The 25,728-nt window shown below is 39.1% G+C and overlaps 1 long non-coding RNA gene across 3 annotated transcripts in view; it reads left to right on the forward strand.

The window, feature by feature from the left end:
- LOC149915975 (uncharacterized) overlaps positions 1 to 25,728 on the forward strand; it is a 471,330-nt gene that overhangs the window by 198,762 nt on the left and 246,840 nt on the right. For 2 of the 3 annotated variants that reach the window (XR_016470937.1, XR_016470940.1), the window contains exon 4: positions 1,448 to 1,550. This is a non-coding gene — a long non-coding RNA (uncharacterized LOC149915975). Of the gene's footprint in view, positions 1 to 1,447; positions 1,551 to 15,772; positions 16,154 to 25,728 lie in introns of those variants that run through there. The other variant, XR_016470938.1, reaches the window with a different exon arrangement.

Genomic DNA, 25,728 nt, shown 5'->3' on the forward strand with positions numbered 1-25,728 from the left:
TCTTCATTGATGATGCATCTTTAATTACTCACCATAGAAATAATACTTTTTTAGATACGTGCATGGTTTATCTCAAATATCCTTTAATCCTGGCATATTTACTTTGCATGCTTGTCGAGACTCTTTCACAATTCTCTTTATTTATGTTTTCCTTCAAGAAATATAAAAATCTGTCTAATTTAATGTTGATGCAAATGGTTAGCATATCTGAGGGCTGTGTGAGATCATGCCCATCAGCAAGAACAGAAAAATTAAGTCATTAAGTTGATGACAATAGTAAAGAGGGAAAAAAATACCATTGGTAAAAATCAGTTTGTGATCCTTTCTGGCTACAGATTTCCAGATAGGTGGTGCCATAAAGTTAACGAGATAGCTAATCACAGTTTGTCAGTGATGGATATGTAATTGTTAAGGCATGCGAGTTTTGATTATTTCTGTAAATCTAAAGATAATAAGGGATCTGATTAGGTCTGTTTCATGTGCCTGGCTCACCCAAGAGAAGAGCTGTTGTTCCTATGAGTAAGGGCACATTATTTGTGTTCTGTGTGCCTGCACGTATTGTTCTCAAATGCACCTATGTACAACTACAATTGTGTGAGAACAGTCTGACCCAGCAATACCAAATTCAATGGAAAGAGCCTGACTGAATGAAATTAAGTGAGAGGAAGCACAGCCTTGTTTAAAGGGCTTCTCTGTTCCCCCAGTGATTGTAACACACTGAAAAAATTACTTATTGTTGGGTTTGGAGCCTTGTGATAGTTGTTTTGTTGGGTTTGCCTTTATCAATGCTTAATAGAATTGTTTTATTTCATATCTAAAAAAAAAAAAAAATCAATAAGGATTTTTTTGTTTTTTAACAAAAGTAAAGAATAGGTAAAATTCTAGTTTAAACTGCCTGTGGCAACCTTCACATTGCTTTCAAATAGAAGTTCACTGGCAGGAAGTTATTTACCAAATAGAAATATTCCATTTCCAAACGGGTGCTGCACCATATCATGGGATAGGATTAAATCTAAGGAGGTCCTGTGTCAGCCTCACCTTCATTTTTGGCACTATTTCTATTAAAGCTGTGTGAAAATTTCATAAACTGTATGAAATTTGAGGCCAATTAATTTCAGTTCCTTAAAAAGGGCAGAAGTAGTAGAGGAATTTCAGACAGTTTGAGGAAGCTGAGTTGGTTTTGGATTTTAATCAGATATTACAGGAGAAGCCTTTGATCAGAATCAAGTTTTTGATCAGACTTGATGGTTTCAGCTGAATTTCGTGTTCCAATCTGAGATTCATTCAAACTCCTAACTGAGAGAGAAAGGACAGTTGTCAACTGATATTGAATGAAATTTTCCTAAAGGTTTTCATGCTGAAATGTCTCCTTCGTTAAGTTGTATGCTATTGCTACTATGGCCACTTTTTAATAACGAGTTGTACTGTTGTTTCTCTTTCTTTTTAGTGAGAAAATTGGTGAGAAGATGAGGACTGACATATTGTTTTGGAAAGGCATGAAAATGTGTGGGTACGATGCAGCCATATGTGAGAGGAAGAAATGGGATGTGGTAAGTAAATCAAGCAGGAATATTTTCCATTTCTCCCATGAAAAAGCGGAAATACTTCTAAATTTTCACCTTTAATTTAAATAAAAGGATTAGGAGGAATGAAGTAGGCATTTGCAAGGAAGAGGAGAGAATTCATGATTACCACGTATCAAGTCTCATCTTTTTAAGATGAAGATTACAGTTTTCTATATCTTTGTGGTCTTGCCTATGAAGTTACTGGTTGCTGTCATGAGTTTAATGTGTTTTAAAAAATATGAAAGCAATCATGCATAGGCTATAAGCCTTCTGAGTTACGTTCTGGTGCATTAGCCATGGGAATTCATGTCTTCCACAGAAGTTTTTTTCAGTGAACTAGTTGAAAAAATATGAGATGCTTCCAGCAACTTATGTTTTCAGCTTCACAGATTATAAAGGCAGAAGGGAGGACTCTGCTTGTCCAGTCTGATCTGTACACCATAGGTCACAGTATTCATTTTTCTTCGTGGTAGGGAATATCTTCTGGGAAATGGGGGTATAAAGATAGTAAGTAACTTTTGGTGAGCTGCTAAGCTCACCATAAAATTATTTCTGGTCAGATTTTGTGTAGTCTTCATCTCTAGCATTCTGTCTTTACCTGCCAGACTGTGCTGTCTCTGTAATTGCATTCCGACTGTAAATTTCACCATAGCATAGTGATAGGAATAGTTTCCTTTCTCTGTGAGTTGATGAGACTAAAACTTTTTTCTAAATAATGTTGGAAAGACATCTGAAAAATACAAAACTAATAGCTGAGAGGCTGACTAGCATCACATTCATTTATTCTGGAAGGCTGGTCAGCAGTACTGCAGGTGCTTCATATCTAGAGCAAGGTAGCATCATAACCTCAACATACTTCTTAGATGATTAAGGGAGGATTTAAAATCTGCTCTTTGTTTTCTTTTCTAAACCTGTCCATACATATGAGCTCTTCTGTTCTAACACTGCTTTTCTGTGCAGTCATATCTTTTAAACTGTGCAAAGTGAGAGGCTGTCTAAAAAAAATATATTCAAATTTTGATTGTTTTATGGTAATTGTTTGACAAATGAGTTTCTGAGTTAGTTCCAAGAGGAGGCCACACGCCTGACGGGGAGGTGGGCAAAGACATTTTGACAGGCATTGTATGTGAGTAAACTTTTGTGTCCAGGGCCATGAAAATGAGATCCCTGGAAATCCTTGTTTAAGCTGGAGCTCAGCTTAAACTGATTCAAAACTGATGTGGGAATTTTTAGACTCAGGCTCTTGCAACAGAACAAATCATACCAATGCAGGGAAGTCAGGGCTGGGATTGCCAGCCAGCCCATGCAGAGAGGAGGCTGAGATCATTAGTGCCCTTGGGGGCTGAGGTACACGGAGCAGTGGGGCATTGCTCCCTTCTCAAATGCCTAAAGCACTTGAGCTGTGAAACTTCAGCAGTTCTACTGTAATTTCAGTCGCAACTGTCAGAGTCCTAAAAAGCATATTGTGTTTCAGAATCAACATATGCTGGCATTTCTAAAATGAATTTCTCATCTCCTCTAGGATTTCACTTTATGGGAATCATGAAATATCAGAATTTCCTCTCTGTTGTTGTTTCTGTCCTGAAGAGTCTTGCTCGCTATTGCTGCATTCCCTGTACCTTTTTCATCTTCAGTGCTTTCCAAGGTGGAGCAATCAGATTTCATGCAACACAGGGTTATAAAACAGCACAATAGTATTTTCTCTTTTATTATCTCTTCCTTTCTAATAATTCCTAACATTTTATTTGCCTTTTAAAATGCTTCTGAGTAGCAAGCTGATGTTTTCATGGTACTATATATTATAACTCCAAGATAGGTTCCTTGAGGGGTAGTAGCTAATTTAGACTCAGTCTTGCAATGTGCGTAGTTAAGGTTACTGTTCCTTGTGTATTACTTCACGTTTATTGACACTGAATTTTGTCTGTAAGTTTATTGCTTAATCATTCTATATCATGACACTCTTGTGCAAATCTTTGCAGTTTGATTGCCATTTTACTGCTTTGAATCACTTGTAATCACAGTATCAAATGTTGCTATTCTGTCCATCCCTTCTTCGGATAGTTTATTAAAAAACGAAATAGTGGAAGCCTCAAGGCAGAGTCTTCATTTGAAACCTTCCTACTTATCCCTACTTCAGTTTCCTTTTAATCTGTTATTAACTCATAATGAAACATTCCTATGGCATTTTATGAACTTTCATTTAAAAAATCCTACTGAAAACTTCTAGAAATTTTAACTACAAGATATAACTAGCTTTTCCATGCCCTACTGAGAACTCAAACATGTCTCTGTGGTATGGCTTACCTTTACAAGGATCGTGTTGACTGACTGTTTTTTATTATAACAGATTTGTTCCTGTATTTTCTGTTCTTATATAATATATATTCTTATATGAACGTTATTCTTATGAATTTAATACTAAACTAAAAGAGGAGATATTTATGTTAGATTTTAGGAGGAAATTCTTTACTCAGAGGGCGGTGAGGCCCTAGCACTGCTGCCCACAGCAGTGGGTGCCCATCCCTGGAGGTGCCCAAGTCTTGGCTGGGTGGGCAGCCTGAGCTGGGGGAGCAGTCAGCCCATGGCAGGCCTTAAGATCCCTTCCAACCCAAGCCATCCTATGATGCTGTGATCTTATGATTGGTATAATAGTTCAGCAGTGTTATATTTAAGATTCATGAGCTCCTCTGTGTCCTATAATTTGTTACTCTTCCTTTTTTTCCAGTTTTTTGATGCCTCCCTTCTCCTAACGCAACCAATTCAAAACAAATCCTCTGATATATCCCCAAAAGCTGTTGAGTCAAAGTGCCTGTGCTTATCCCAACGACAGTAATTTATTGACTTTTCTTCTATGGCATTATCCTACATGAATGATCCCTTTCTATTCCTGTTATCACCCGGTCATGCAGAAGGACTGATTGCCTGCATACTTTGGCAGTTATTTAAGAATTAGTTTTAGTGTCTTCTGGTAGTTGTTTCTCAAGAAAAGATCTTAATGTCTCTGTTTGTTTGTATGCATTTTTTTTGTGTGTTTTTATATGTAGCTTGCTAGATAGTCCATTCTACTGTGTTTTCTTTCTTGGAGACTTTTGCAGTATTTGGAACATATCTTCTTGCTTCTAATAGATTCTGTTATTGAACTACATTGGCTTTCTGGAGCTCCTTAAAGATTTTTTTTTTCACATGTTGCATGCTTTTGCTGATGTCATTATATGTAATGTCACCTTTGAAAATGTAACTTTTTGGCTGTTGCTTCTGAACTCCCTTACAGAAACTAAGCACGTGTTGGGACTCTTCTGTAATACTATGCTTTTGAAAACAATATTCTGAGTAAGGTCATAAACACTATTCAATATGAAATCAAGAGTTAGGTTTAAGGTTTTAAGTGAGTATTTTCTTTTTCCTTTCCGTTTCCCATGTAATTACCCCAAAAAGCAGATACTTTTGTTATCTAAGATTTTTGTATTGCCTACACTGACCAGTATCCAGTTTACCTGAGCACAGTTGAAACCTTCTGTTATTATGCTTTGTGTCCTTGAAGTTGCTCTTCACAGTCATCATCGTCTTCCTGGTACATTAGTGGTATAAGCTTACTACTGTTCTTTTGTTACTGAGGACGAGAATTACAGTCCGTGGTGATTCTGTTCCTTGTTGATACGTTCAATTTACTTATCAAAATTCATTCTGAGCTTTCTTTAGCAAACAGACTGTATGTATTTGTTCTGGTTGCTTATTCTTAGGCTCAAATTTAGCATTTCTTTGTTGCAGCTTTTATTTGATGCTTCCTACTGGCATTTTGTTGATGTTTGTCCTATGTTTTGCTGGAGGGTACAGAACTGTTCCGACTTTGCCCATAGGAGAAGTGTTATGCTGAACTGTATATTCTACTCCCATCAACTTTCTCTACATTTCAATTCAAAAACACTTCCATACAACCATTTTAAGTGCAAGTACTGAAATAAATTTCCTGGACAGTTAATGCCATGTTAATCTCTGGGCATGCTTGACAAACATCTGTCAGAAGTGATACAGAGATATCTGAACCTGCTGTGAGGCTAGGAGATGGACTATATGTCCTCTGACCATCCCTTCTAGACTTATCTTTCCCTTTAAATTCATATCTAGGTAAACAGATGCAGCTTCTGAAATCCTAACAGTTTCAGATCCATATTTTTTTTCCTTTTCATGGAGATTGGAGCTCCTCAAAGATAAAGGTATTGAATATTCTATTGAAGTACTAGAGAGAGAACAATTCTGATGTACTTTTTACTGCTGTTTTACATCCAGTATTTGCTTTTAAGAAATAGGATTTTTCTTTTAATGGTGATGACAGTATGTTCAGAGTCCTTTAAAATACTCTCTTTGGTTAAACTATTTCCTATACCATGATTCAACATGGCAGAATTCATTTAATCAAGTTAGAATGGTCAATTGGCTTGAAAAACATAGAAGAAAAAACTCACTCTCTAAAAATAGCTACATGCAGAGATGGAAAATAGATTTTTTTTTCTTCTATATTTGTTGGTAAAAATTGTGCTACTGAACAGCACACTTCTAGTTACTGCAGTGGTTAGGTAACCATGCAGCTTAGGTTAAACAGAGCACTTGTGATTCCTAATGTAATACCCTTCTCCCTAAACACGCCGTCTGTGAAAACACTCTGACTTTCACTGTGTATTTGTCTGAAATAGCAGAAGGGACAGTCATACTGTACTTTATTCCACTTGCATTCAACACTGTGCTTGCTAAGAATAGGTGGATATCATTGTATGAAAAGTAGCATAATGGCATGTGACTGTGTTTTCAATGAGGGAGGCAGTATGTGACTGTACTGTCAATGAGGCTGCTGCCTCACACTTTGTTATGCAGTCCTGCTTTCATGAAATCAAAATATGGATGACTCATTGTACCCACTCAAATATTGTCACAGTGTATCTTCGTTGCACAAAACAGTATTTAAGACTTCCTAATCATGTTACAAATCATCTTGATAATTCCACATGGTGTTGATAGCGAGCAATAGACTGCAGGAAATATTTTTGAAATATCCATTACGTAAAGACAGAGGCATCATGTTTATCTGTGAGGCACACATAATCACTGACCTCTGATGCAGAATGATGCAGATGAAAGCACTGACAATGTTACTGAACTTCTAAATAGGAAAATTAACATAATCAATTTGACATTAAATATGTCCTATTACAACTGATTTAATGTTTTCCTTGGTAATGTCAAACTTCCAATCTAATTTAGTAGCCAGGGTCACAGGTAAAACTTGCAGGTGCAGGTCACCAGAATATAGAGACAGGGGTATATGCTTTTGAATTTGAAATACAGGAGAGATTTAGAGGATATGTTAGCAAAAAATGAGATAGTGGAAGAAAGATGGAAATAATAAGACAGAAACATTATACTCAATGATGGAAAGAAAAAAATGGTATAAAATTTAGTGTTTCAAAAATTAATGCACATGGGACAAATAAACAGAGCTGTAGATACATAAGAGTGGACTCCGAATCTTCTATTATTGTTCAGGGAACAAATCCTGGAATAATTGTGGACATCTCACTAAAGAATCAGTCAATTTCTTAGCAATAAAATAGGATTTGAAGCATTATTAGTGTAGGAAATGAGAGCAAAGCTGAGAACATCATTATACCACCGTCTATTCCCCATTTGCCCATATCTTGATTTGTGCTTCCAGCTCTGCCCTCACAGCCAGCACTGAAAACACAAGAAGGCAAGATAACATGGTTGGTTGGAAGCACTGGAAGGTTCCTCATTAGGAAGGTACCAAAGGGGCCAGGATTCTTCAGTCTAGAAGGGAGATGACTGAGAGGAATTACATCTATACATTCACACAGGATCTCTTAGGATCCTTTCCAGCCCAAGACATTCTAGGATTCTGTAGCATGTGCATCACAAACATTTGTTGTTTCTTGTGACAGAACGCTAGAAGTCTCTTAAGCTACTAGGCAGGAGAGTTAAACAAATGAAAAGATGGACTTCTTGTACATACTTAGCTGCAAAATTCATGATTACTGGAAGTTTTGGAGTACAAAAATGTACATAGGTGTAAGAAAAGATCTGGCAGGTTAATAGGGTGCAGACACACGCATCAGTGGTGACTAAATGCAATTGCCTGGTTGCAGCCACTGCCTCAAGAAGACCTAAATAGATACCTGTGACTTCTGAGCACAAGTGGGAGTTTCACTCCTTTTTGTTATATACTTTTTCCTGCCCAGTCACTGCTGGAGACAGTTATACTAAGGCTAAACTAACGTGTGGGTAGACCTAGTAAGAAGTTATAATGTTCTCACCTGGAAAATTGGCACAGAACCACCAAACGAAGAGGATGATAAGTTTTCATATCCTGCTGACTAACTTAGAGTCTTGTGTCTACAGATTGATACCAGAGATGATATCAGATGGAAAATTTGGTGTTTGGGGACTCTGAACTATTACCCATTGTGATCTTCTGTGTTGCAGTGTATAGATCTGAAGTGGTTGCACTAGCTGAGTCTTTGGCTCTCTTTCCTCTCCTACCAGGAATGTGCCCCATTTCTCTGATTTCTGTCTTGAATTGTAAGCTTTTGGGAGTGAAAAACCCCCCTACAAGTTGAAATATCTTTCTGAGCATACTGACTAACTTTTGGCTAAAGCCTGGAGGTCAAACTGTGGTTTGATGATTTTTCTACTGCTGAGGAAACACGGTTTCTGATGGATTTGTGCAGAACTTCAGCACGCCTACGCCTCCCCTCCTTGACATGCAGCCCCCATCATAGACCTGCTTGTCCAAGTCCTGGGGGCAGTGTGCCCTGTGAGATGTCAGCCTGGCCAGCCACACTGCAGCTGTAAGCTGAGTTTTTCTCCTCTCATTGCTCTTGCTTTTCTTGAAATGCACAGAAATTTGTACGACTGAGACCTTCAGCCTTCTGTCAAATTGGCTGAAATCGTTCAACAGGTTCAAAACATGCTTGAGGGAAAATAGCAAACTAACAGATGGCCAGGCAGCATAACATATGTCTTTTTTCTTAAAGAACCAGGCTAAGAATTCACCATTCTTGTAGACCTCAAGCAGGAAGGTGACAAGAAAACCATAGGTTAGAGCGCCAAGCATTGACTATTTGATATATACTTCTGTCTCTGTGTGGTCCTTCTAGTTCTGTGGGAAGCACCTCCTATTTGTACATTTCTTTTGGAACCTCACATTTTCACTGAATTTGTTGAAGCCGTCCCTTAGCTCTGACAAATGTCACATTTTTCCATGTTGGTCTTATTGACCTTATCACGTTGGTAGTTGTCACTGGTAACCACCACTAGGGAACAGGTGTATTATGTTCACTTAATTACAATACATATCTATTAGCTTTAATTATATATGGTGGGTTAAAGGTCTCCTTGTTGAAAGGTAAGCAGTGAGATGAGTTGCATATTGTTTAAATTCCCTTTCATGAAGTAATTTTTTGTAAATTAATGCTCATATATTTTTCACTCATGGTCAATCAAGGCGGACAAATTATTTTCTCTTCCTCCTCTGCTCTCCGTTGCTGCTGTGACACAGTGGCTCTGACTGCCAAAGTATTTTAGATGGAGGAGAGCAATCTGCAGGAAACACACTCTGAAAGTTTCCCTTTGTTCTACTGCCTCAGTTTATCTGAGATTGAGTTTTTGTGAAAATCCAGTTGCTCATAGTAGAGCATTTCAACTGTCCTTGTTTGGGTAAAGCATACATATTAGAAATGTTGTTTAGGAGGAATTCTTGTGCTCACAGCAAAAACTCTTACACCCTTCTAGAGACAGGCAGTTAATATCTTCAGATTTTTTAACGTCAGCAGATTAATTAAAACAATCACCACCTCCTTTTTAATTTTAGGAAATTGTTTCATCAAGTGGTCTGAAATGTGTTAACTGTGGCATTTGAGGATGATCCCTTCCTGCACACAGCAGCACAATCAACAGCTTTCTCAGTTCTCATTCATTCCCAGTGTTAGTAAATAGATTAAGCGAAGGAAAACTTTCAGTCTAATATTTTTAATTGGCCTATAATGAATAAGTGTGTTATGTATGGAGCTAGTCTTATTTTCATTTTGAATAGGAGCACTCCATAACTGAGGAAGCTAATTGCTAATTTCTAATAAAGGCCTAATTACACGCAAAAAAAGCAATGTATGACACATATATTATAGACATACACATCGAGTAATGTTGCTATTTCACAAATATTACTTCAGAATAAAGGAAATGGGTTTAGCTGTGTTCCCTGAAGCAGACAACATATTGTTCTCTGGCACAAAGTCTGTCTATGGAAACTGGCAGATGCTGCCTTAAAAGATGGAACCATGGAAGTTCTATTTAAACATTTGTGCTTTTAAACTCAATCATGACATTCAACATTCTACACGATCCACTTAAAAAAAATGCAATATTTTTATTTACTCTGTTACATTTTCTAAAGTTTCTTTAGTACAAGACATTTGGAAAAAAATAATAAACATCTCCAGAGCACTGGAAGACAAAAGTGCTCTGCTTACCCAGGCATACCCCCTAACTGTCTGCATTTTCTTTTATTTTCATCTATTCTTGACTATTGTCTTGCAGTTTAACACACAGAAGCTGATCCTGAGCTCCATCCCATCGGCTTCTCATCAGATTTCTGTGAAGAGATGTCAATGAATTCAAATTCTGATGTGAGTCTAGTTAGGCTGCTAGCGCTGACAACTCCAAATTTAGAGAATCATGAATGATGTACGGAAAAGATTCATTCTTCTTTTAGGGCATTTTTCATGAGAAATTATATTTCGCTCATAAATCCATTTCCTTTCCCTGTATCGAATGTGCAAAGCTTAGTGTCCAGGTAGATTTTCATTGCTGTTCCAAATGCGATGTTCAAATTCTCTAAGGCACTAATTTCAGGATGTTGGATTAGACATTTTTTAATGAATTAGGCAGGTGAACTTATTATACAATGAGGGTGTTGTAATAAAATTTGAATTTCTATTTTCAGAGTGGTTTGGGATACGTGAGGCACTTGCATAGATCTCATGGCTTTGCCTCTGTTCTGCAAGATAGTTTCTACCTGACCTTCTTCAGGTCCATCAGGCAAAGGTGCTATTTACAAATCTACTCTAAAGTAAACAATGATACTTACCGTATTAATAGAGATATATTAAAGTGTGTAATACAAAGCGAGCAAATTCAGTGTGTACCCCATCATATATGTTATTAACAATAAGAGAGTAGTAGCAGTTAAAGAATCAAAGGGCTTCTGTATATTCTTTTATTCCTCTTGATGTTTAATGAACACAGCATTAGTATCGAGCCCTATGCTGGTGCTATTTAGCATTCAATTTGGTGAGTTCGTATTTCTTTATTAATTACATAGTTCAATCCAAGGGGCAACTATTACATGCGCTAATAACTTAGGCATCCATTTCACTTAGAGCAGAACATCAAAAAAATCTTGTATTGTAGGATTACATCCACTATCTACAGCCCTCTTTGATATCAGTCAGCTTCTGAAAACAAAGGCTAGTCAGCTCAACTGGCACTTTTGTTCTTCCCCGAGGGAACTCAGAAAGAAAGAGAGCTAGGGCTGTTAGCATTTAGCCTATGAAGACTTTAATAAAATATTTTGATTCCCTGAGAAATTTCCGTTTGATAGAAATGATTCAGATGGGGCTTAGTTGTAGGGCTTAGTTGTCTCCTGGTGGAATGAATGTAGCACTGTGCTGTGTTAGCAACAGATACGAGCGGTACCATCAGGTGTGAGCAGCTGTGTATAGTTAGGATAGAGCAGTGGGTCAGCAGATGTTGTACTAGATTCTATCTAGTACATTTTGATTTATCAATATTCAGAAGAGAAAAATAAGAAATTCTGTTGAATTTGAGAGTTTAGAAAGTTTAAGGATGCCGTGCCCTGTCACAGGTGGGATGTTGGCTTGCACTGCAAGCGTTATCAGTGCATTTCTGTTGCACACAAGGTTTTTAACTTGTACCCTGCTATGGGTGAGCCTTGACTGCTGAGGAGACTTAACAGACATGGATTTGTCTGCCAGAATCCCCCAGGTTGGTGGTTCAATATGCCAGATGGGACTCTGCAGATGCTCAAAGGGTAGAGTTATGAAGGAACGGAGAGGCACAGTAATAAAATACAGCATTTTGAAATTATGTATTTTAACATTATGATACAGGGTGAAAACTGTGTGTATTTCTAGATTAGAAATCAATACACACTGAATTATTTCCCACTGCACGTTTTAGGCTCCGCTACTTCAGGCTACTTTAATATGTCCAAGTAAAAAGAAAGTTGAAGCGTGATAGAATTTCCTATGTTTTTTTTTTCAAGATACCTCTTTACAGATAAATAAGTGCATGGCACAAAATAAAGGAGAGTGCTGGCACTAAGGGTTCATTTAAGATTAAGTTGTAATGGCATTATTACTCTTGTACAATATCTAAATTTATGACTACCGTACAACCTATGGATTGGGTCATAGGCATTACACCAGCTGTGTTTGGGAGGCAGGAGACTGGTAGGTTAGGAAGGGAGGAAATAAGAGAAAAAATGAGGTAAACGTTTTGGTTTTGACATAAAGCTGATTGTGGCTGATTAAATTAAAGATTTGGAGAGGCACTGCATGAACAAGGATGCTTGTATCTTTGGTGCAGGTGAAACCAGAAATGAACACAAACAGATGTATAATTTTGCTTTTGATTAAGGCAACCATTTATTTGTGGACAAGATAAAATTATCTTTGCTATCTCATTGTATTCATGAGTGTGTTTGGTGTCTCATTTGCGAGGCAGTGTTGTACTTTTCCATTCCTCAGTTTTTCTGATCATTGGAGGGGATGTTTGAAACACCTTCATCATCTTTTCTTTTGCTTCAGGCAGTCAGCCTGTGTATTGCAGATAGCAAGAAAAATAACATAATCATAGACAGCACTTTGTATAACAGGCTTGAGAGGAAACAAGCTGCTGGAGGCAAAAAGCAAGCTTTACTTGAGAATATTTTTGAAATAAGAAAGAACAGTATTTCCCTTTAATAGCTGTTATGAAATAGCTGAATAGTTTTGCTCTCCAGAACCTGTGCTAATTTTTATCTTCCACACCATTCATAGGCATCAGATTTTTTGTGCGCTTCTTTCATCCATAGGTACATCATGGAAGTTCTCAGTAGAGAGGTTTGTTTAAGATCAAAGTTAGGCCCCAGTGGAAATGTGGACAAAATTCTGTGCTTTCTTAACAGAAGATCATGAAAGAGTTAAAAAGGAATTTCCGTGAAAAAATAAAACACACTGAAATGCTGTGAAACCACTACAATGGTGCAAATGCAGCAGAGTTTAACCCAGGCTTCTCATCTTCCCAGCGAGTTCATTATAATAGTGCATTAGTCAGTCTTGCTTTACTGGGTGCATACAAAACACCGGGTTATGTCTAATGGAAAACAGATTTTGCCCTTTCTTGTACACACAAATATGACTGATCGTATGGATCTGTACATTTCACAACAGCAGGTTATCTATTTATTTTACAATAGCAACACATAAATGGAAATAATTATGTCTACGAGTGGTTTTTTCATAGCTGATGTTTCTTTTGGCATCTTCAGAAGTCTCCTGATCTTCTATTTGGGCAACACAGTTCTAACCTCCAAACGTGATAAGCAAACTCTGGGCTTCTGGAAGAGTATCCTCAGTTCCCTCCAGAGACTTAGCAACTGCAGAGCAAGCATGTCCAAACTGTAAAATCTGCGGCTGCTTTGCAGTCGTATCCTTTGGGAAAGAAGTGTTAGATGAGGACAGAGCTTCAAATTTGACTTTGTATTCCCTTGGTTTCAGTGTTCCTGTCACATTCCTATTGTTAATTGACTGTAAGTAGTAATTTAATTTCCTCCCTCAACCTAGGGCTGTCTGTTTAGCTTCTCTCTAGTTAGCAGAGGCCCATTAATCCATACTATTGACTCAGAAGTCCATCAGTATAGCACCAATAAAGACAACTTTCTTTGGTTTTGGTCTGTACAGAATCCTGAGAATCTGTGTGTGATTATTCATGTGGGAATCATAGATCTTGGCTCTCAAGGAGCTGAAATGTGAGTGAAATGTCCCAGTCTCGTGGGATCCCTTTGATTACTGGTGTGTTGACTCTTCCAACAGCTGCTGTGTCTGGTTGAATGTATAAAGGCAGTACACATGTGTCTCATCCAGTGTAGCTCTGTGTTAAAAGCCAGTCAAAATCCTGGTCTTCTGGGGACATTTCAAGAAACCTTAGACCTCAGGTGTTATCTACAAATCTTCAATCAGTAGATCTCAATAGTTCCCAAGTTTGAAAAGCCTACAGTTCTTAGCAGAACAAATAGTCATTGCCGAGGAAGACCACAGTTGCTATACAAGATGTGTACAGTAACTTTTAAGGGAAATCTATTGATAAAAGTAGAAGAAACCCCCAAAACTTTCCACAAGGTTTTACTTAATTGCACCTAGGTTTTACTTGGTGACAACACAGTACAATGATCACAATTTTGGGAAAGCTCGAAATTTTGGATAACACTGCAGAAATCTGCAGCGTCTTGCAGTAACCCACCATGCTGCAGAATATCTGATGTCACAGTATTCAGCATTCTATTCAGAATGGGTTTTGCTTACAAGGCTACAGATAGGTGGAAATTGCTCATCACAGCTTTTGTTTTGGCCAACCAACAACTCCGCCGCTAATAAAATATACAGCTTTGCATTTGTAAATTGTCTCTTCAACAAATCTTTACTTCACATGGGGAAGTTTGTTTTAAAACGATGAAAAAGTAGATGATTCATCCTAAAGTGAGTCACATTAGAAGGTTTTTGCTAAGTGGTTGTCATGAGCAACTCATCTGAATCATCTGTAACAACTTCTGTCAGGAAGGTTGTCAGCTTCCTCTAAAGAAAGTGCAGAACGGTGGCAACATGATTAGGGATCTCTTTAAAGTCATCTAAATAATCTGACCAATGGCTTTGCTGATCTCAGACTACTGAGTTATCTGACATCACTTGCAGTCAGAAAGCAATACTAGGTGAAATCATCATTTCTGAGGTAGGATGTTCAAGTTATTCCTACCTCCAGATGCAATTTTAATTTACAGTTTCTGATTACTCTGTTAACGTTAGATATATTTTTTTACCCTGAGCACAGTGCAATGACTGGAGAGCAGCTCCTTTCTTCCAGCCTTTCTGTACTGAATGCAGCAATAGGATTCATTCGGTGCCACTCAGTCAGCCTGGAATTGGCTGTGTGTTTTTCTCTGTACATATATGTGACACTATTAAGGCAGACTCCATTTTGAAAAGCGATTCAGATAGTTTCAGACCTTTTTATTGAGCCTTACCGAGGCCTTTTGGAGGGCTGCTATGCATGAAGACATTGAAAGCAAAAGCATGATCCCCTCACAAAGTGCAAATTGCTCTTATAAGACCACAGTGATGCTCAGGGGTATTTCCTATCACCACAGGGAGAGTGCATGTGTTGGCCAAGAGCTGAATAATTGTAGGTGACATTTACTCTCAAATTCAGCTTTGAGCAATTTCTGAAAAAAATCAGCTCAAACAATTGCTCAAAGGCACAGCCAACCACAAACAGAACTGGGCAAGGGAAACACACCAGCTGTGTTATGTGCCCCCTGTGGGCACACGGTGTGTGGTGCTGAGAGGAAGTGCACATCTTGGGCTGCTGCTTCTGCACTTCATTGTGCCCCCAAACCATGCTGTAATTCATGGAGTTACCTGGTGCAGAGATTACATGTTATATTTGGGGTTCCTCCTCTCCTCATGCTGGTATTACTGAAAGGCATATGCTTTTCCTCTAGTACTTCTTTGGAAGTGCAGATGTCCATTTCTTTCAACATATAGTTGATTTCCCACAATATCTCAAAAACTTTTAGGATATTCATTTGCAATTTGTTTGATCCCAACAGCTCGTGAGTTTTTGCCTTCCTTTTTTCTAAATGGTCCTTTTTTGCACATCCTTTTGCTCGTTTTCCTTTATGAATAAACTCATAAATATTCTGAATTCCTTTTTTTTTTTTTTTTTAATAACTGATCCTTCTTTAAGTTGCTCTCCTTTTTAAATTTTTTTTTTTTAGATGTTAACATCTGAAGCTAATTTTCCTCTTCTTATCTGCACAGTGGTCTCCTTGGCCCTAAAACTGCCTTTCCTTTTATTCCTTACAGATAGATCACTGCTGAGTCGTCCTCCCCCTGTTCTCACTGGTGCTCGGGAGCAGGAGCTCCACAAAAAATTCAGTATAAGTGGTGCTATTTCTGGACACTGCCATCTGCCAGGTTTTACTTGCATTTCAAACAAACTTTCAGTTCAGCTTCATCTTTCATTCGGAGGCACATCTGCTTGTGAATGCTTGGTAATCACTGGTGTGCAGCACACACCTGTACACAAATATATAGAGGAAATAGAAAGAAAGCATGATATATCCCCAGCTTGTTAGCTATTAAACAGGTTAGGCAGGAAAGGGGGACTCTGTTATCTTTGCTTGTGCAGATCTTTATTTTATAAACAACATTTTCTCAAAGGAGTAATAAAGAACAAACACAGAAGAAGGATTACCAAGCTCCTCTTGGAGTGAGCCTTTGCCAATAACAAGTTTATCAGGGCAGTGCATGTGCAGGGGGCTTGGCATAGTGTTAATTTGTCGCTACCACCGAATTAACTATGCTCTATTTTGTTTTCTTTCCAATTCTACATCCTTGATTACACATTCATAAAACTGTCCTTCCTTCCAAGCATAAATACAACTGCTTTGAAAATATAATTGTGTGTGTTTATCAAGCACCTAATTTGTTTTACTTGCCAGCTACTAATTACACAGGAAATATAAATGAATTGCAGGTCATATATTCCATTTGAAATACGAACAGAAAAACTTTCCAAACCACAAAATTGAATTGAAGTTTCAGCATGGGGCACACAACATGCAGTACTGTCTCCAGCACTACTAGTCAAAGGAAATAAACATTTGAACTGATAACACATTTGAATTTGTCAAAACATGCTGAGTGATAAGTGTGTATTCTGCTTAAGTGAATTGTTTTGGAAGGCTACAGAGCTTTCTCTCTCTTTAGTTTCTACATAATCTGAGTCTATCGCTGCTAGAACTTGTTTATAGTACAGCAGAGAAAATCAAATGCAAAAGAGACTGAGAACACGCTAGGATTTGGTTTGATCCACCATGTCGTTCATTTTATGTCTCATCCATTTTCTGAAAAATATGTAAATTCTCTCTCGCTGCTGAGTTGGATTATTGTACCATCGCAATCCATTCAAAGTAATAAAATGAGATTTAATAGACTTTGTTAGTTAATTGTTTAGGAAACACGGAGTTTTAATCACTGTGACAACCACAGATCTAGGAGTAGAGAGCAGAACGTCTTTTGCATATTTAACAGCTCTTCCAGAAATTTGGTATTAGGCAGCAAATTACAGCTTTTACACCAGTCTTAAAATTAGTGTTTAGAATTTATATAGCACTGAAGAAATATTAACTAATTAAGCTTAGTAACACATTTGTAGGGTCAGTCAGTAAAAAGCATTGCAATCCTGGCTAGTGGGAGAGAAGAGTGGTGACTCTCAGAAAGGATCACGATGCTGATAGAACATGTTATGAAGAACCAGGTTATCCAACAGGAATACAGCTGTTGTTTTTAAGAGCGTCACAACTCCACAGCAGACACAAGGCTGGTAAGTCAGTTCTTCTGAAAGTTATTTCAAATGCACATGAACAGATTATTTAGACAGATATGTTGGAGCCATCAAAGGAATAGCTGTGAGATTTTCTCCTTAGTTTACTGTAAACTGATAGAATCATAGAGTCATAGAATTGCTCAGGTCGGAAGAGCCCTTAAAGATCACCAAGCCCAACCACAACCTGACCATACTACCCTAACTCTAACATCCCTCTGCTAAATCATGTCCCTGAGCACCGCATCCAGATGGTTTTTCAACACATCCAGGGATGGTGACTCAACCACCTCCCTGGGCAGCCCATCCCAGTGCTTAACAACCCTTTCTCTAAAGGAGTTTGTCCTGATATCCAACCTAAACTCACCATGGCGCAACTTGAGGCCATTTCCCCTCATCCTGTCACCTGTCACCAGTGAGAAGAGAACAACCCTGCTCTCACTGCAAGCTCCTGTCAGGCATCGGAAGAGAGCAATAAGGTCTCCCCTCAGCCTCCTCTTCCCCAGACTGAACAGCCCCAGTTCCTTCATCTCTCCTCATAGGACACATCCTCCAAGCCCTTCACCAGCCTTGCTGCCCTTCTTTGGACCTGCTCCAGCACCTCCATGTCCTTTCTGTACTGAGGTGCCCAAAACTGAACACAGCACTCGAGGTGAGGCCTCACCAGTGCCGAGCACAGGGCAGGATGACTTCCCTGCTCCTGCTCACCACAGCATTGCTGATCCAAGCCAGGATGCCATTGGCCTTCTTGGCCACCTGGGCACACTGCTGGCTCATATTCAGCCGACTGCCCATCAGCACACCAAGGTCCCTTTCCATCAGGCAGCTTTCCAGCCACTCCTCCCCAAGCCTGTAGGGTTGCCTGGGGTTGTTGTGACCAAAATGCAGGGCCCGACACTTGGCCCTACTGAAACTCATATAGTTTACTTTGTTCCATTGATCCAGTTTATCCAGGTCCATCTGTAGTGCCTTTCTCTCCTCAGGCAGATCAACACTCCCTCCCAACTTGGTGTTGTCTGCAGACTTAATGAGGGTGCACTCAATCCCCTCATTAAGATCATTAATGAAGATGTTAAATAGGAGCAGCCCCAGTACTGAGCCCTGGGGGGCACAGCTCGTGACCGGCCACCAACTGGATTTAACTCCATTGACCACAGCTCTTTGGGCCCGGCCATTCAGCCACTGTTTCACCCAGCAGATTGAGAGCCCATCCAGACCATGGGCAGCCAGCTTCTCCATGAGAATGTTGTGAGGGACAGTGTCAAAGGCCTTACTGAAGTCCAGGGAGACCACATTGACAGCCTTAACTTCATCCACTAAATGGGTCACCTTGTCATAGAATGAAATGAAATGAATAAATAGAATGAATGAAGTCAGGCTTGTCAAGCAGGATCTACCATTCATAAACCCATACTGACTGGGCCTGATCCCTTGGTTGACCTTTAATTGGTCCACGATGGCTCCTGAGATTATCCGTTCCATAACCTTCTCTGGCACCAAGGTCAGACTGATAGGTCTGTAGCTACCAGGGTCATCTTTCCAGCCCTTTCTGAGGATGGGTGTCACAGCTGCAAGTCTCCAGTCCACCAGGACATTTCTGATTAGCCAGGACTGCTGAAGGATGATGGAGAGTGACTTGGCAACCATATCAGCCAGCTCTCTCAGTATATTTGGGTGCAAAATATTGATACTGATGTCCTTATTAGAAAATCACATTTAATTCCCCTTCCCTATGAATAGTTAGGTTGTTAAAATTCCTGCCACGTGGCATATAATTAGGGTTCCAACCCTTGATTATTTTCCTATTGGAAATATCAACCATGCAGAAACTCTCAAAGGTGAGAGACACACATGGCATTGACAGATTGGTACCATATACTGTCATTATGTTTAACAGAGATGTGTTGGAATTAGGAATTAGAATTGGTGTGATAGTATCTGACCTTGAAGAAAGACTTCTTTTGATTTCAATGTATTTTACCATAGGTCCTATAATTGTTTTTGCCCACATTTTTCCTTCACTCATATTAATTGCAGATGTTGATGCTTCTGGTTTCTTTATGTCTGCTTTCCTTCCATCTCTCTCTACTCTTTGTGATTATTGTTTGTAATTAATTGCATTGGATGGCATTGCTGGAAGAGGTGTTCGGGGAAAATCAGAGTTTCTAATCATGCTTGCAGATCATATAGAATTTCCATTATTAAGCAGGAATGATGACTGAGTACAGAAAATCTGGAAATAAATTTGTGATTTAGAATCCAAGATAGCTGAGTGTCACTGTGTCCAAAATGGAGAAATCCAATATTCTCTTCTATAATATCTGATCATAGTTCATTAATAACTTACCAATTGCTTACATGAGCTTTTAGTACATTTTGCCTGTAAATCCAACAGAACTGTTGGGCTAATTAAAATGTAATAAGCTGTTATAAATAAGAATGGGATAAACTGAAAGCTATTGATTTTCTCTAGCCATGACATACTTAAACGTAAGAAGCAGAAGCTGAAGTGCTTTTGCAAACTGCATTCATTGTATATGTATAAAATGTATGCAGTTTTCAAAATATCCCCATTTGCAAACCTCTCACACTGCAGTGACTTCAGGGGAATCACCTGAGATTTAGGGTAAGAACTGCTGTGCTTAGCTGTGCAAGTGAAAACAGATTTTGGCCCAGACGGTCAAATGCTGTGCACATCTCAGCAATCTCCTGCTCTGAGTCTTTTCTCTTTTTTCATCAGGTGAAAGGAGAGGGTAAAAGATCATCCTAGGCTTGTTTGTCAAGCCCATTTATGGACTGCATTTCCCAGTGCTTTGTGTTGGGCAAAATCATTTTAGTTACCATTCTGAGAGGTAGAAATGTCCTTGGTGCCATCAGTTTACATTTTATCAAAACACAGGAACATGCTGAAAGTGCATAACTGGAGTATTTCAGTGTTGGAATGCTCATTCTCACAATATTTCCACTAAGGCTCACAGAGATGCCAGGTCAAAAGGTTTTCCTTTTCCTTATTATTCACAGTGATGCATTTTTGAACTGTGTATAACCCTTCCGTGCTGTTTATGGGCATTCTTATTTTGCAGATCCAGAATGGAAAAGACCTATGTAACCTTTTTTTAATGTGATATTTTTTCTTACATTTCCCTACTCCAAGGAACCTGCTTCAGCAGGAGGTTGGACTAGGTGATCTCCAAAGGCCCCTTTCAACCCTTCTGTATCATATCATTCTATGATATGCTTGCATTGACCCTGGTGAAAGATTAATTTGAGAACCTTGATTTTCAGCTTATGTACTGAAGGAAGAAACTAGAAGCAACTGACTCGTCCCCAGAACACCAACTCTGTTAACTTGGATCCAAAGCTGCAGATTAGGCAATAAACCAACCAAACAAGAATCAGTTGCTGAGTTGAAATAATGAGGTAAAAAGGTTACCTGCTCTGGTAAAACATGTGACTATACATTTGCTAGGTGTTTTAATCTTGAAAAAGAAACTGTGTTTGCATACTGAGTTTCCTCATAGCACAGTCTGTGTTTCAGTTGTAGACAATTTCTACAAAAATATCAAAAGTTGGAAAGAAAAACAAAAAGGAATTGGACCAGTGTCATTCCAAAACCTTCCAGCAGTCTGCATTTGCCTTTTGATATGGTATTGAAATAAGTAACATATGCTAATACAAAGCTCTAACTAATATGCAGAAAGCATATGCAATTCCTCCAGGCTTTTGAGGATGAATCTTGTGTAGCACTTCAAATAATGTGTGGCTTAAAGAACGTCTATTAAAAAGTATTTCATCTCATTTTAGAGGCTCACATTTGGAGAAGTCCATCACCTTCAATTTAAACAACTATTGAGTGTTTAATTAGTCCTTGTGATGGCAAATGACTTCTGATTCCAGGTTGAATTTGCACGACTTCAATTCCCATCTGTTGGACCTTATTTTTCCTTTGTCAACAACTTTGAAAAACTGCCATCACACCTATCTTTTCCACCTGTACATACAGTGATCAAGCGTCCTCTGTAGCTTCTCTTGAGAACTAAATTTATTTAATATTTCAACCCCTGCAGTGCAAGTCACTTCCCAGCTAGTGAATGACATTTGTGGCTCTTCTTTAAACTGCTCATCCCTTTTTCACATCTTCTTTGAGTTGAGCTGGAAGCAACAGCCTAACAATGCTCTCCCCAGTGTTATGCTTAGAGGTGATGCTTTGTTCTTTAGTTATCACCTTTTTAAACATGTGGGGATGGTATATGTCCTTTCTGCCATTGCAGACTTGGGAAATCATCGTGAGGCAATTACTTGTGATGATCCTTAAGTTTTTCTCTGTACCTCTGTTTTTGTTTGAAAGCCATGACTGGTCTCCAGGTGTCTCACATAGCAGTATATTTTACTTATGGCAGTTAACTGGCAGCAGTTCTCAGATTTATACCATTTGTTAACCTGTACCTTTCTAGTCACTGCTAGTTCTGTATTGCCTTTCTCCTTTTAAATACTAAAGTATTCTCCTTTTAAATCCCAAAGCCCTTAATATTTCCCTGACTTTGAAGAAGGCTAAATGTGCACCTCAGTGGTTCAGAGAAATGTTCAGCTCTGTGCTCTGTATCTGGGCCTGTTAATTCAGAAATAGCTTTGGCTGGCTCCTTCATGTCTTCAGAAAAATTCTTTTTCTTTCGTTTATAATGTTATCCATAAAATATAAGCCAGAAACATCTGTTTAACTTTTCTACATTGATTACAAAACAATATGAAAAGAAAACCATCAAATGGTGTCACATGATGCATTTTCCCCTGATCTACAATTCTCTTAAGTTTTCAAATTCTGTTGCAATGTATTTAACCTGTTGACCAGACACACACTGTTTGTCTTCACTTCCAGTATGTACCACTAATGTTTTAGAATTAGTAATGTACTCATTGCTGGTTTATTTTCCCTTCCTGTTACCCTTGGGAAGTCCAGATTGTATCATTATTTTCATGTTTCCCTTTCCCCAGGATGGTACTTGCAATAACATAAGCTATTGGAATTGTAGATGTTTGACTGAAACAACTTTTCAGATATTTTCACTAATTTTATGAACGTTGCATACTAAAGGATGAAATGTGGAGGAAAAAAACCTTGAATCTGAATGTGAAATCCCTTAATAGGTGAGTTTTCATTGCTTTTCAATGGGAGTTGGGAGCCCATCTCTCCTTAGCATCCCTAAAGATCATTGTCTAAATCTGCACAAATACTCTGTTACATATGGAGAATTAGCTTGCAAACTGTTCATTTTATCCTTTTATTCCTCTGGAATACCACAGGGACACTTAACATTTTATTCTGGATCTAGTGATATTAGCAGTGTTTCAGCTGTAGTTCCCTTTTTCATGCAGGGAAGGCATCTGAAATTTTCCTGCAGCTGCACAAAGTTCTGCACCAGCTTTTCATTTCCCCTTCAAATGGTGTCTGTAGTCCTTAAAAAACAAGCGAGCAAACAAAATGTACCTGTTTAGGTGAACAGAAAAAAGTGAAATCTAAGGTAAATTCCACATAGCAGAAATCTGAGTTGACTCTACACTGTATTTACCCCTACTTTTGTATTATAGCGGTGCTCCGGTGTGACTGCAAAGATTAGTCCTTCCAAAATGGGGCAAAATGCAGCATCATGCCTTGGGATGACTGCCACCTGTTCTCAGTATTCCCAGAGCTGTGGCTACCATTACATAGGCAGCAGTGCTGACCCTCAGCCATGTCAGCCTGAACAAGGGTGTCAGTAATGGACTCGTGGTGGGGGAGCAGGTGGCATGCTTTTGTAGCTTAATTAAAATACTTTTGTGTTATGTCATTTAATTCCCCATCTTCTCTGTCGAGGTTTGTCTTGTGTGGTTAAGCAGATGCATAAATGGCATCAGTGCCAGAGCATGTATTATGGATAGTGAGGCAAACTCCCCTGTTGACTGATCTTTCCTGCTCAGAAACATTGACCATGCAATTTTAATGTTGGTTTTGAGATATAGAAGCTATTTCATGGATGAAAGAAAAATACAAATCATGAGTTGACGGGTAAAATTTGCGATGGTGGTGGTTAGAAGAGCTGTAGGGAGAAAAAAAGCATCTTGAGGAATAAGAAAATAAAGACAGGGTAAATACAGTCTAGAGTAAACTCAGTTTTCTGCTATGCTGAATTTACCTTAGATTTCACTTTTTTCTGTTCACCTAAACAGGTACATTTTGTTTGCTCGCTTGTTTTTTAAGGACTTCAGACACCGTTTGATGGGGAAATGAAAAGCTGGTGCAGAACTTTGTGCAGCTGCAAGAAAATTTCAGATGCCTTCCCTGCTGAAAGGGAACTACAGCCAAAACACTGCTAATATCACAGATCCAGAATAAAACGTTAAGTGTCCCTGAGGTTTTTAAGACAAGTTAAAGAAAGCAATCTGGCTCCATGGCATAAGTGTGGAATAAGGCAAGGTAGCTGATGAGAGAACATGGAGCTGTTGGTTCTATTTTGTTGGGTAGATGGTTTGGGCACGCTGGGCCCTGGTGTGCCAGGGTGTTGGAGCTGTGTGGAGGCAGAGCCTTGAGCCCAGGCAGGCCTGCTCCCACCTCACGTGCTTTCAGAAGGAGGAGGCTCTCCATGCCTTCTCAAATAAATAAGTCAATTTTTCATTTTGGTTTTGATTTTCATCTAAGCAGAATTACTCACTGAGGAATTTATGAGACTTTAATATTAAAATGATTTCTGTTGAATAGTTTGGTCTTTGATGCTCATTATAATTTCCTGAAGATGGCTTGGACAAAAATCTTTGCATGAGTGATGCATTTATGAAAACGTCTCGTGCTGCAAAATATTTTTATAAAAGTGCCATGCTTGTGATATGAAAAAATAAATAAATCTCATATAATTAATTTCTTGGTTAGAGTCAGAGATATAGGCTCAGGATCTGATTCTGCCAGAGATACGATTGCTTTGGGAGCACTCTGCCCAGGATTGGGAGATTTTGCTGAACTGTTAATGAATGGGACCCTGAGCCTCCAGGCTCTTTACAAATTTAAAGGCAGTGCAATTAGAAGTGCTGCAGGAGTCTGCACAGAAGAATCTTGCTGTAGCACACCGTGTTCAGCTCATCTGCGTGGCTGCAGTTGCTGAGAGCTGTGGATCTTTCCCAGTCCCTCTGATATTAGCGACCGTGCTGCAGCATCCCCAGCTCTGCATGCTCATTAGCTGTGATTAGCATTTTCTGTGAAATGATGTGCTGACCCCCACCAGTGCATAGGCCTCCCTCCACAAGGCACTGTCCCTATGTTAGCAGAGTACTGCAAGACTGGTCCTCACTGCAGAGACTGCATGGCAAGAGGCCCACAGCAGGCTTCGTGCTGTGCTGAAGGCTTCCCAGTTGGTTGAGCTTGTTGCAGGACAAGAACTGAGCAGTACAAATTGCTGGGGAAGGGAAAGGTACCACAGGAGGAAATGGCACTGTTGCAGTGGGAAGGATATGGAACTGCTGTTATAGAGCCTTCCTATGACAGACACTCCGTGCTCCCAGCTATCCTGGGAAGGCTCAGAAGTCTCACTTCTCACCAGCAGCATGGCTGATCTGCAGTGTGGCTGTTGAACTGATAGGTTGTCACAGTTGTATGTGAGGCCTTGATTTCCAAATACCCAATCCAATGCCTGAAGCATATTCAGTGCCTTTTAAAACAAGATGACAATGGACAAGGTGACAATTGAACAAGGAGAATGTCCAGCAGCAGCGTGAGCTGTAATTAGATATGGATAATTCCCTCCTAAGCAGTGATTTTTCTTCAGAAAACTGTCCCTTAACCATTTGCACTAACATGATTATTGGCACCATAAATCTAATAAGTGCCCTGGCAGAAAGTTAAGAAGGCTTGCAGCCTGAACACACAAACAAAAATCTTCTGCCTGTTTTATGATGATGGAATGAGAAGTAGTACACCCGTGCATCATTTGATTTACCTGCAGCTAAGGTATGACTTTGTATTTCTTTACACTTGGTAACAAATTCCAGAACACCAATTTTACAAATTCTCATCAGTCCTTAGAAACACCATGACAAAATCTTGACAGAGGTACAGCATCTGTACTGTGGCCTTCCATGAAACTGGGCCTGAAAGGTTCACCTCCAGTTCTCAGAGGGAGCTGTAGGGAGTCCTATTAGTGTGCATGATCACTGAGCTATTAGGTTTGTTGTGAGCCTTGTTTGAATATCAGGCACCAAAATGTGAGAGTACAAAGCAGCTTTCGTATTCGTGGGTCTTAAAAATTAACAGCCAGGGATTCTGCTAAGAATGAAAGCTTTTGGATTTCTGAACTGCAGAATAATTACCTTGGGATTCAGCATCTTTTCTTTTTTCTTTCTATTTGGCATTTTTTTTTCACCACAAACTCAACTGAGCGTTGGCTGTGAGAGATAAAGGAAGTGTTTTACT

The sequence above is a fragment of the Phasianus colchicus genome, chromosome 14, assembly GCF_987193195.1.
Source record: "Phasianus colchicus chromosome 14, bPhaCol1.hap1.1, whole genome shotgun sequence".
NCBI lineage: Eukaryota > Metazoa > Chordata > Aves > Galliformes > Phasianidae > Phasianus > Phasianus colchicus.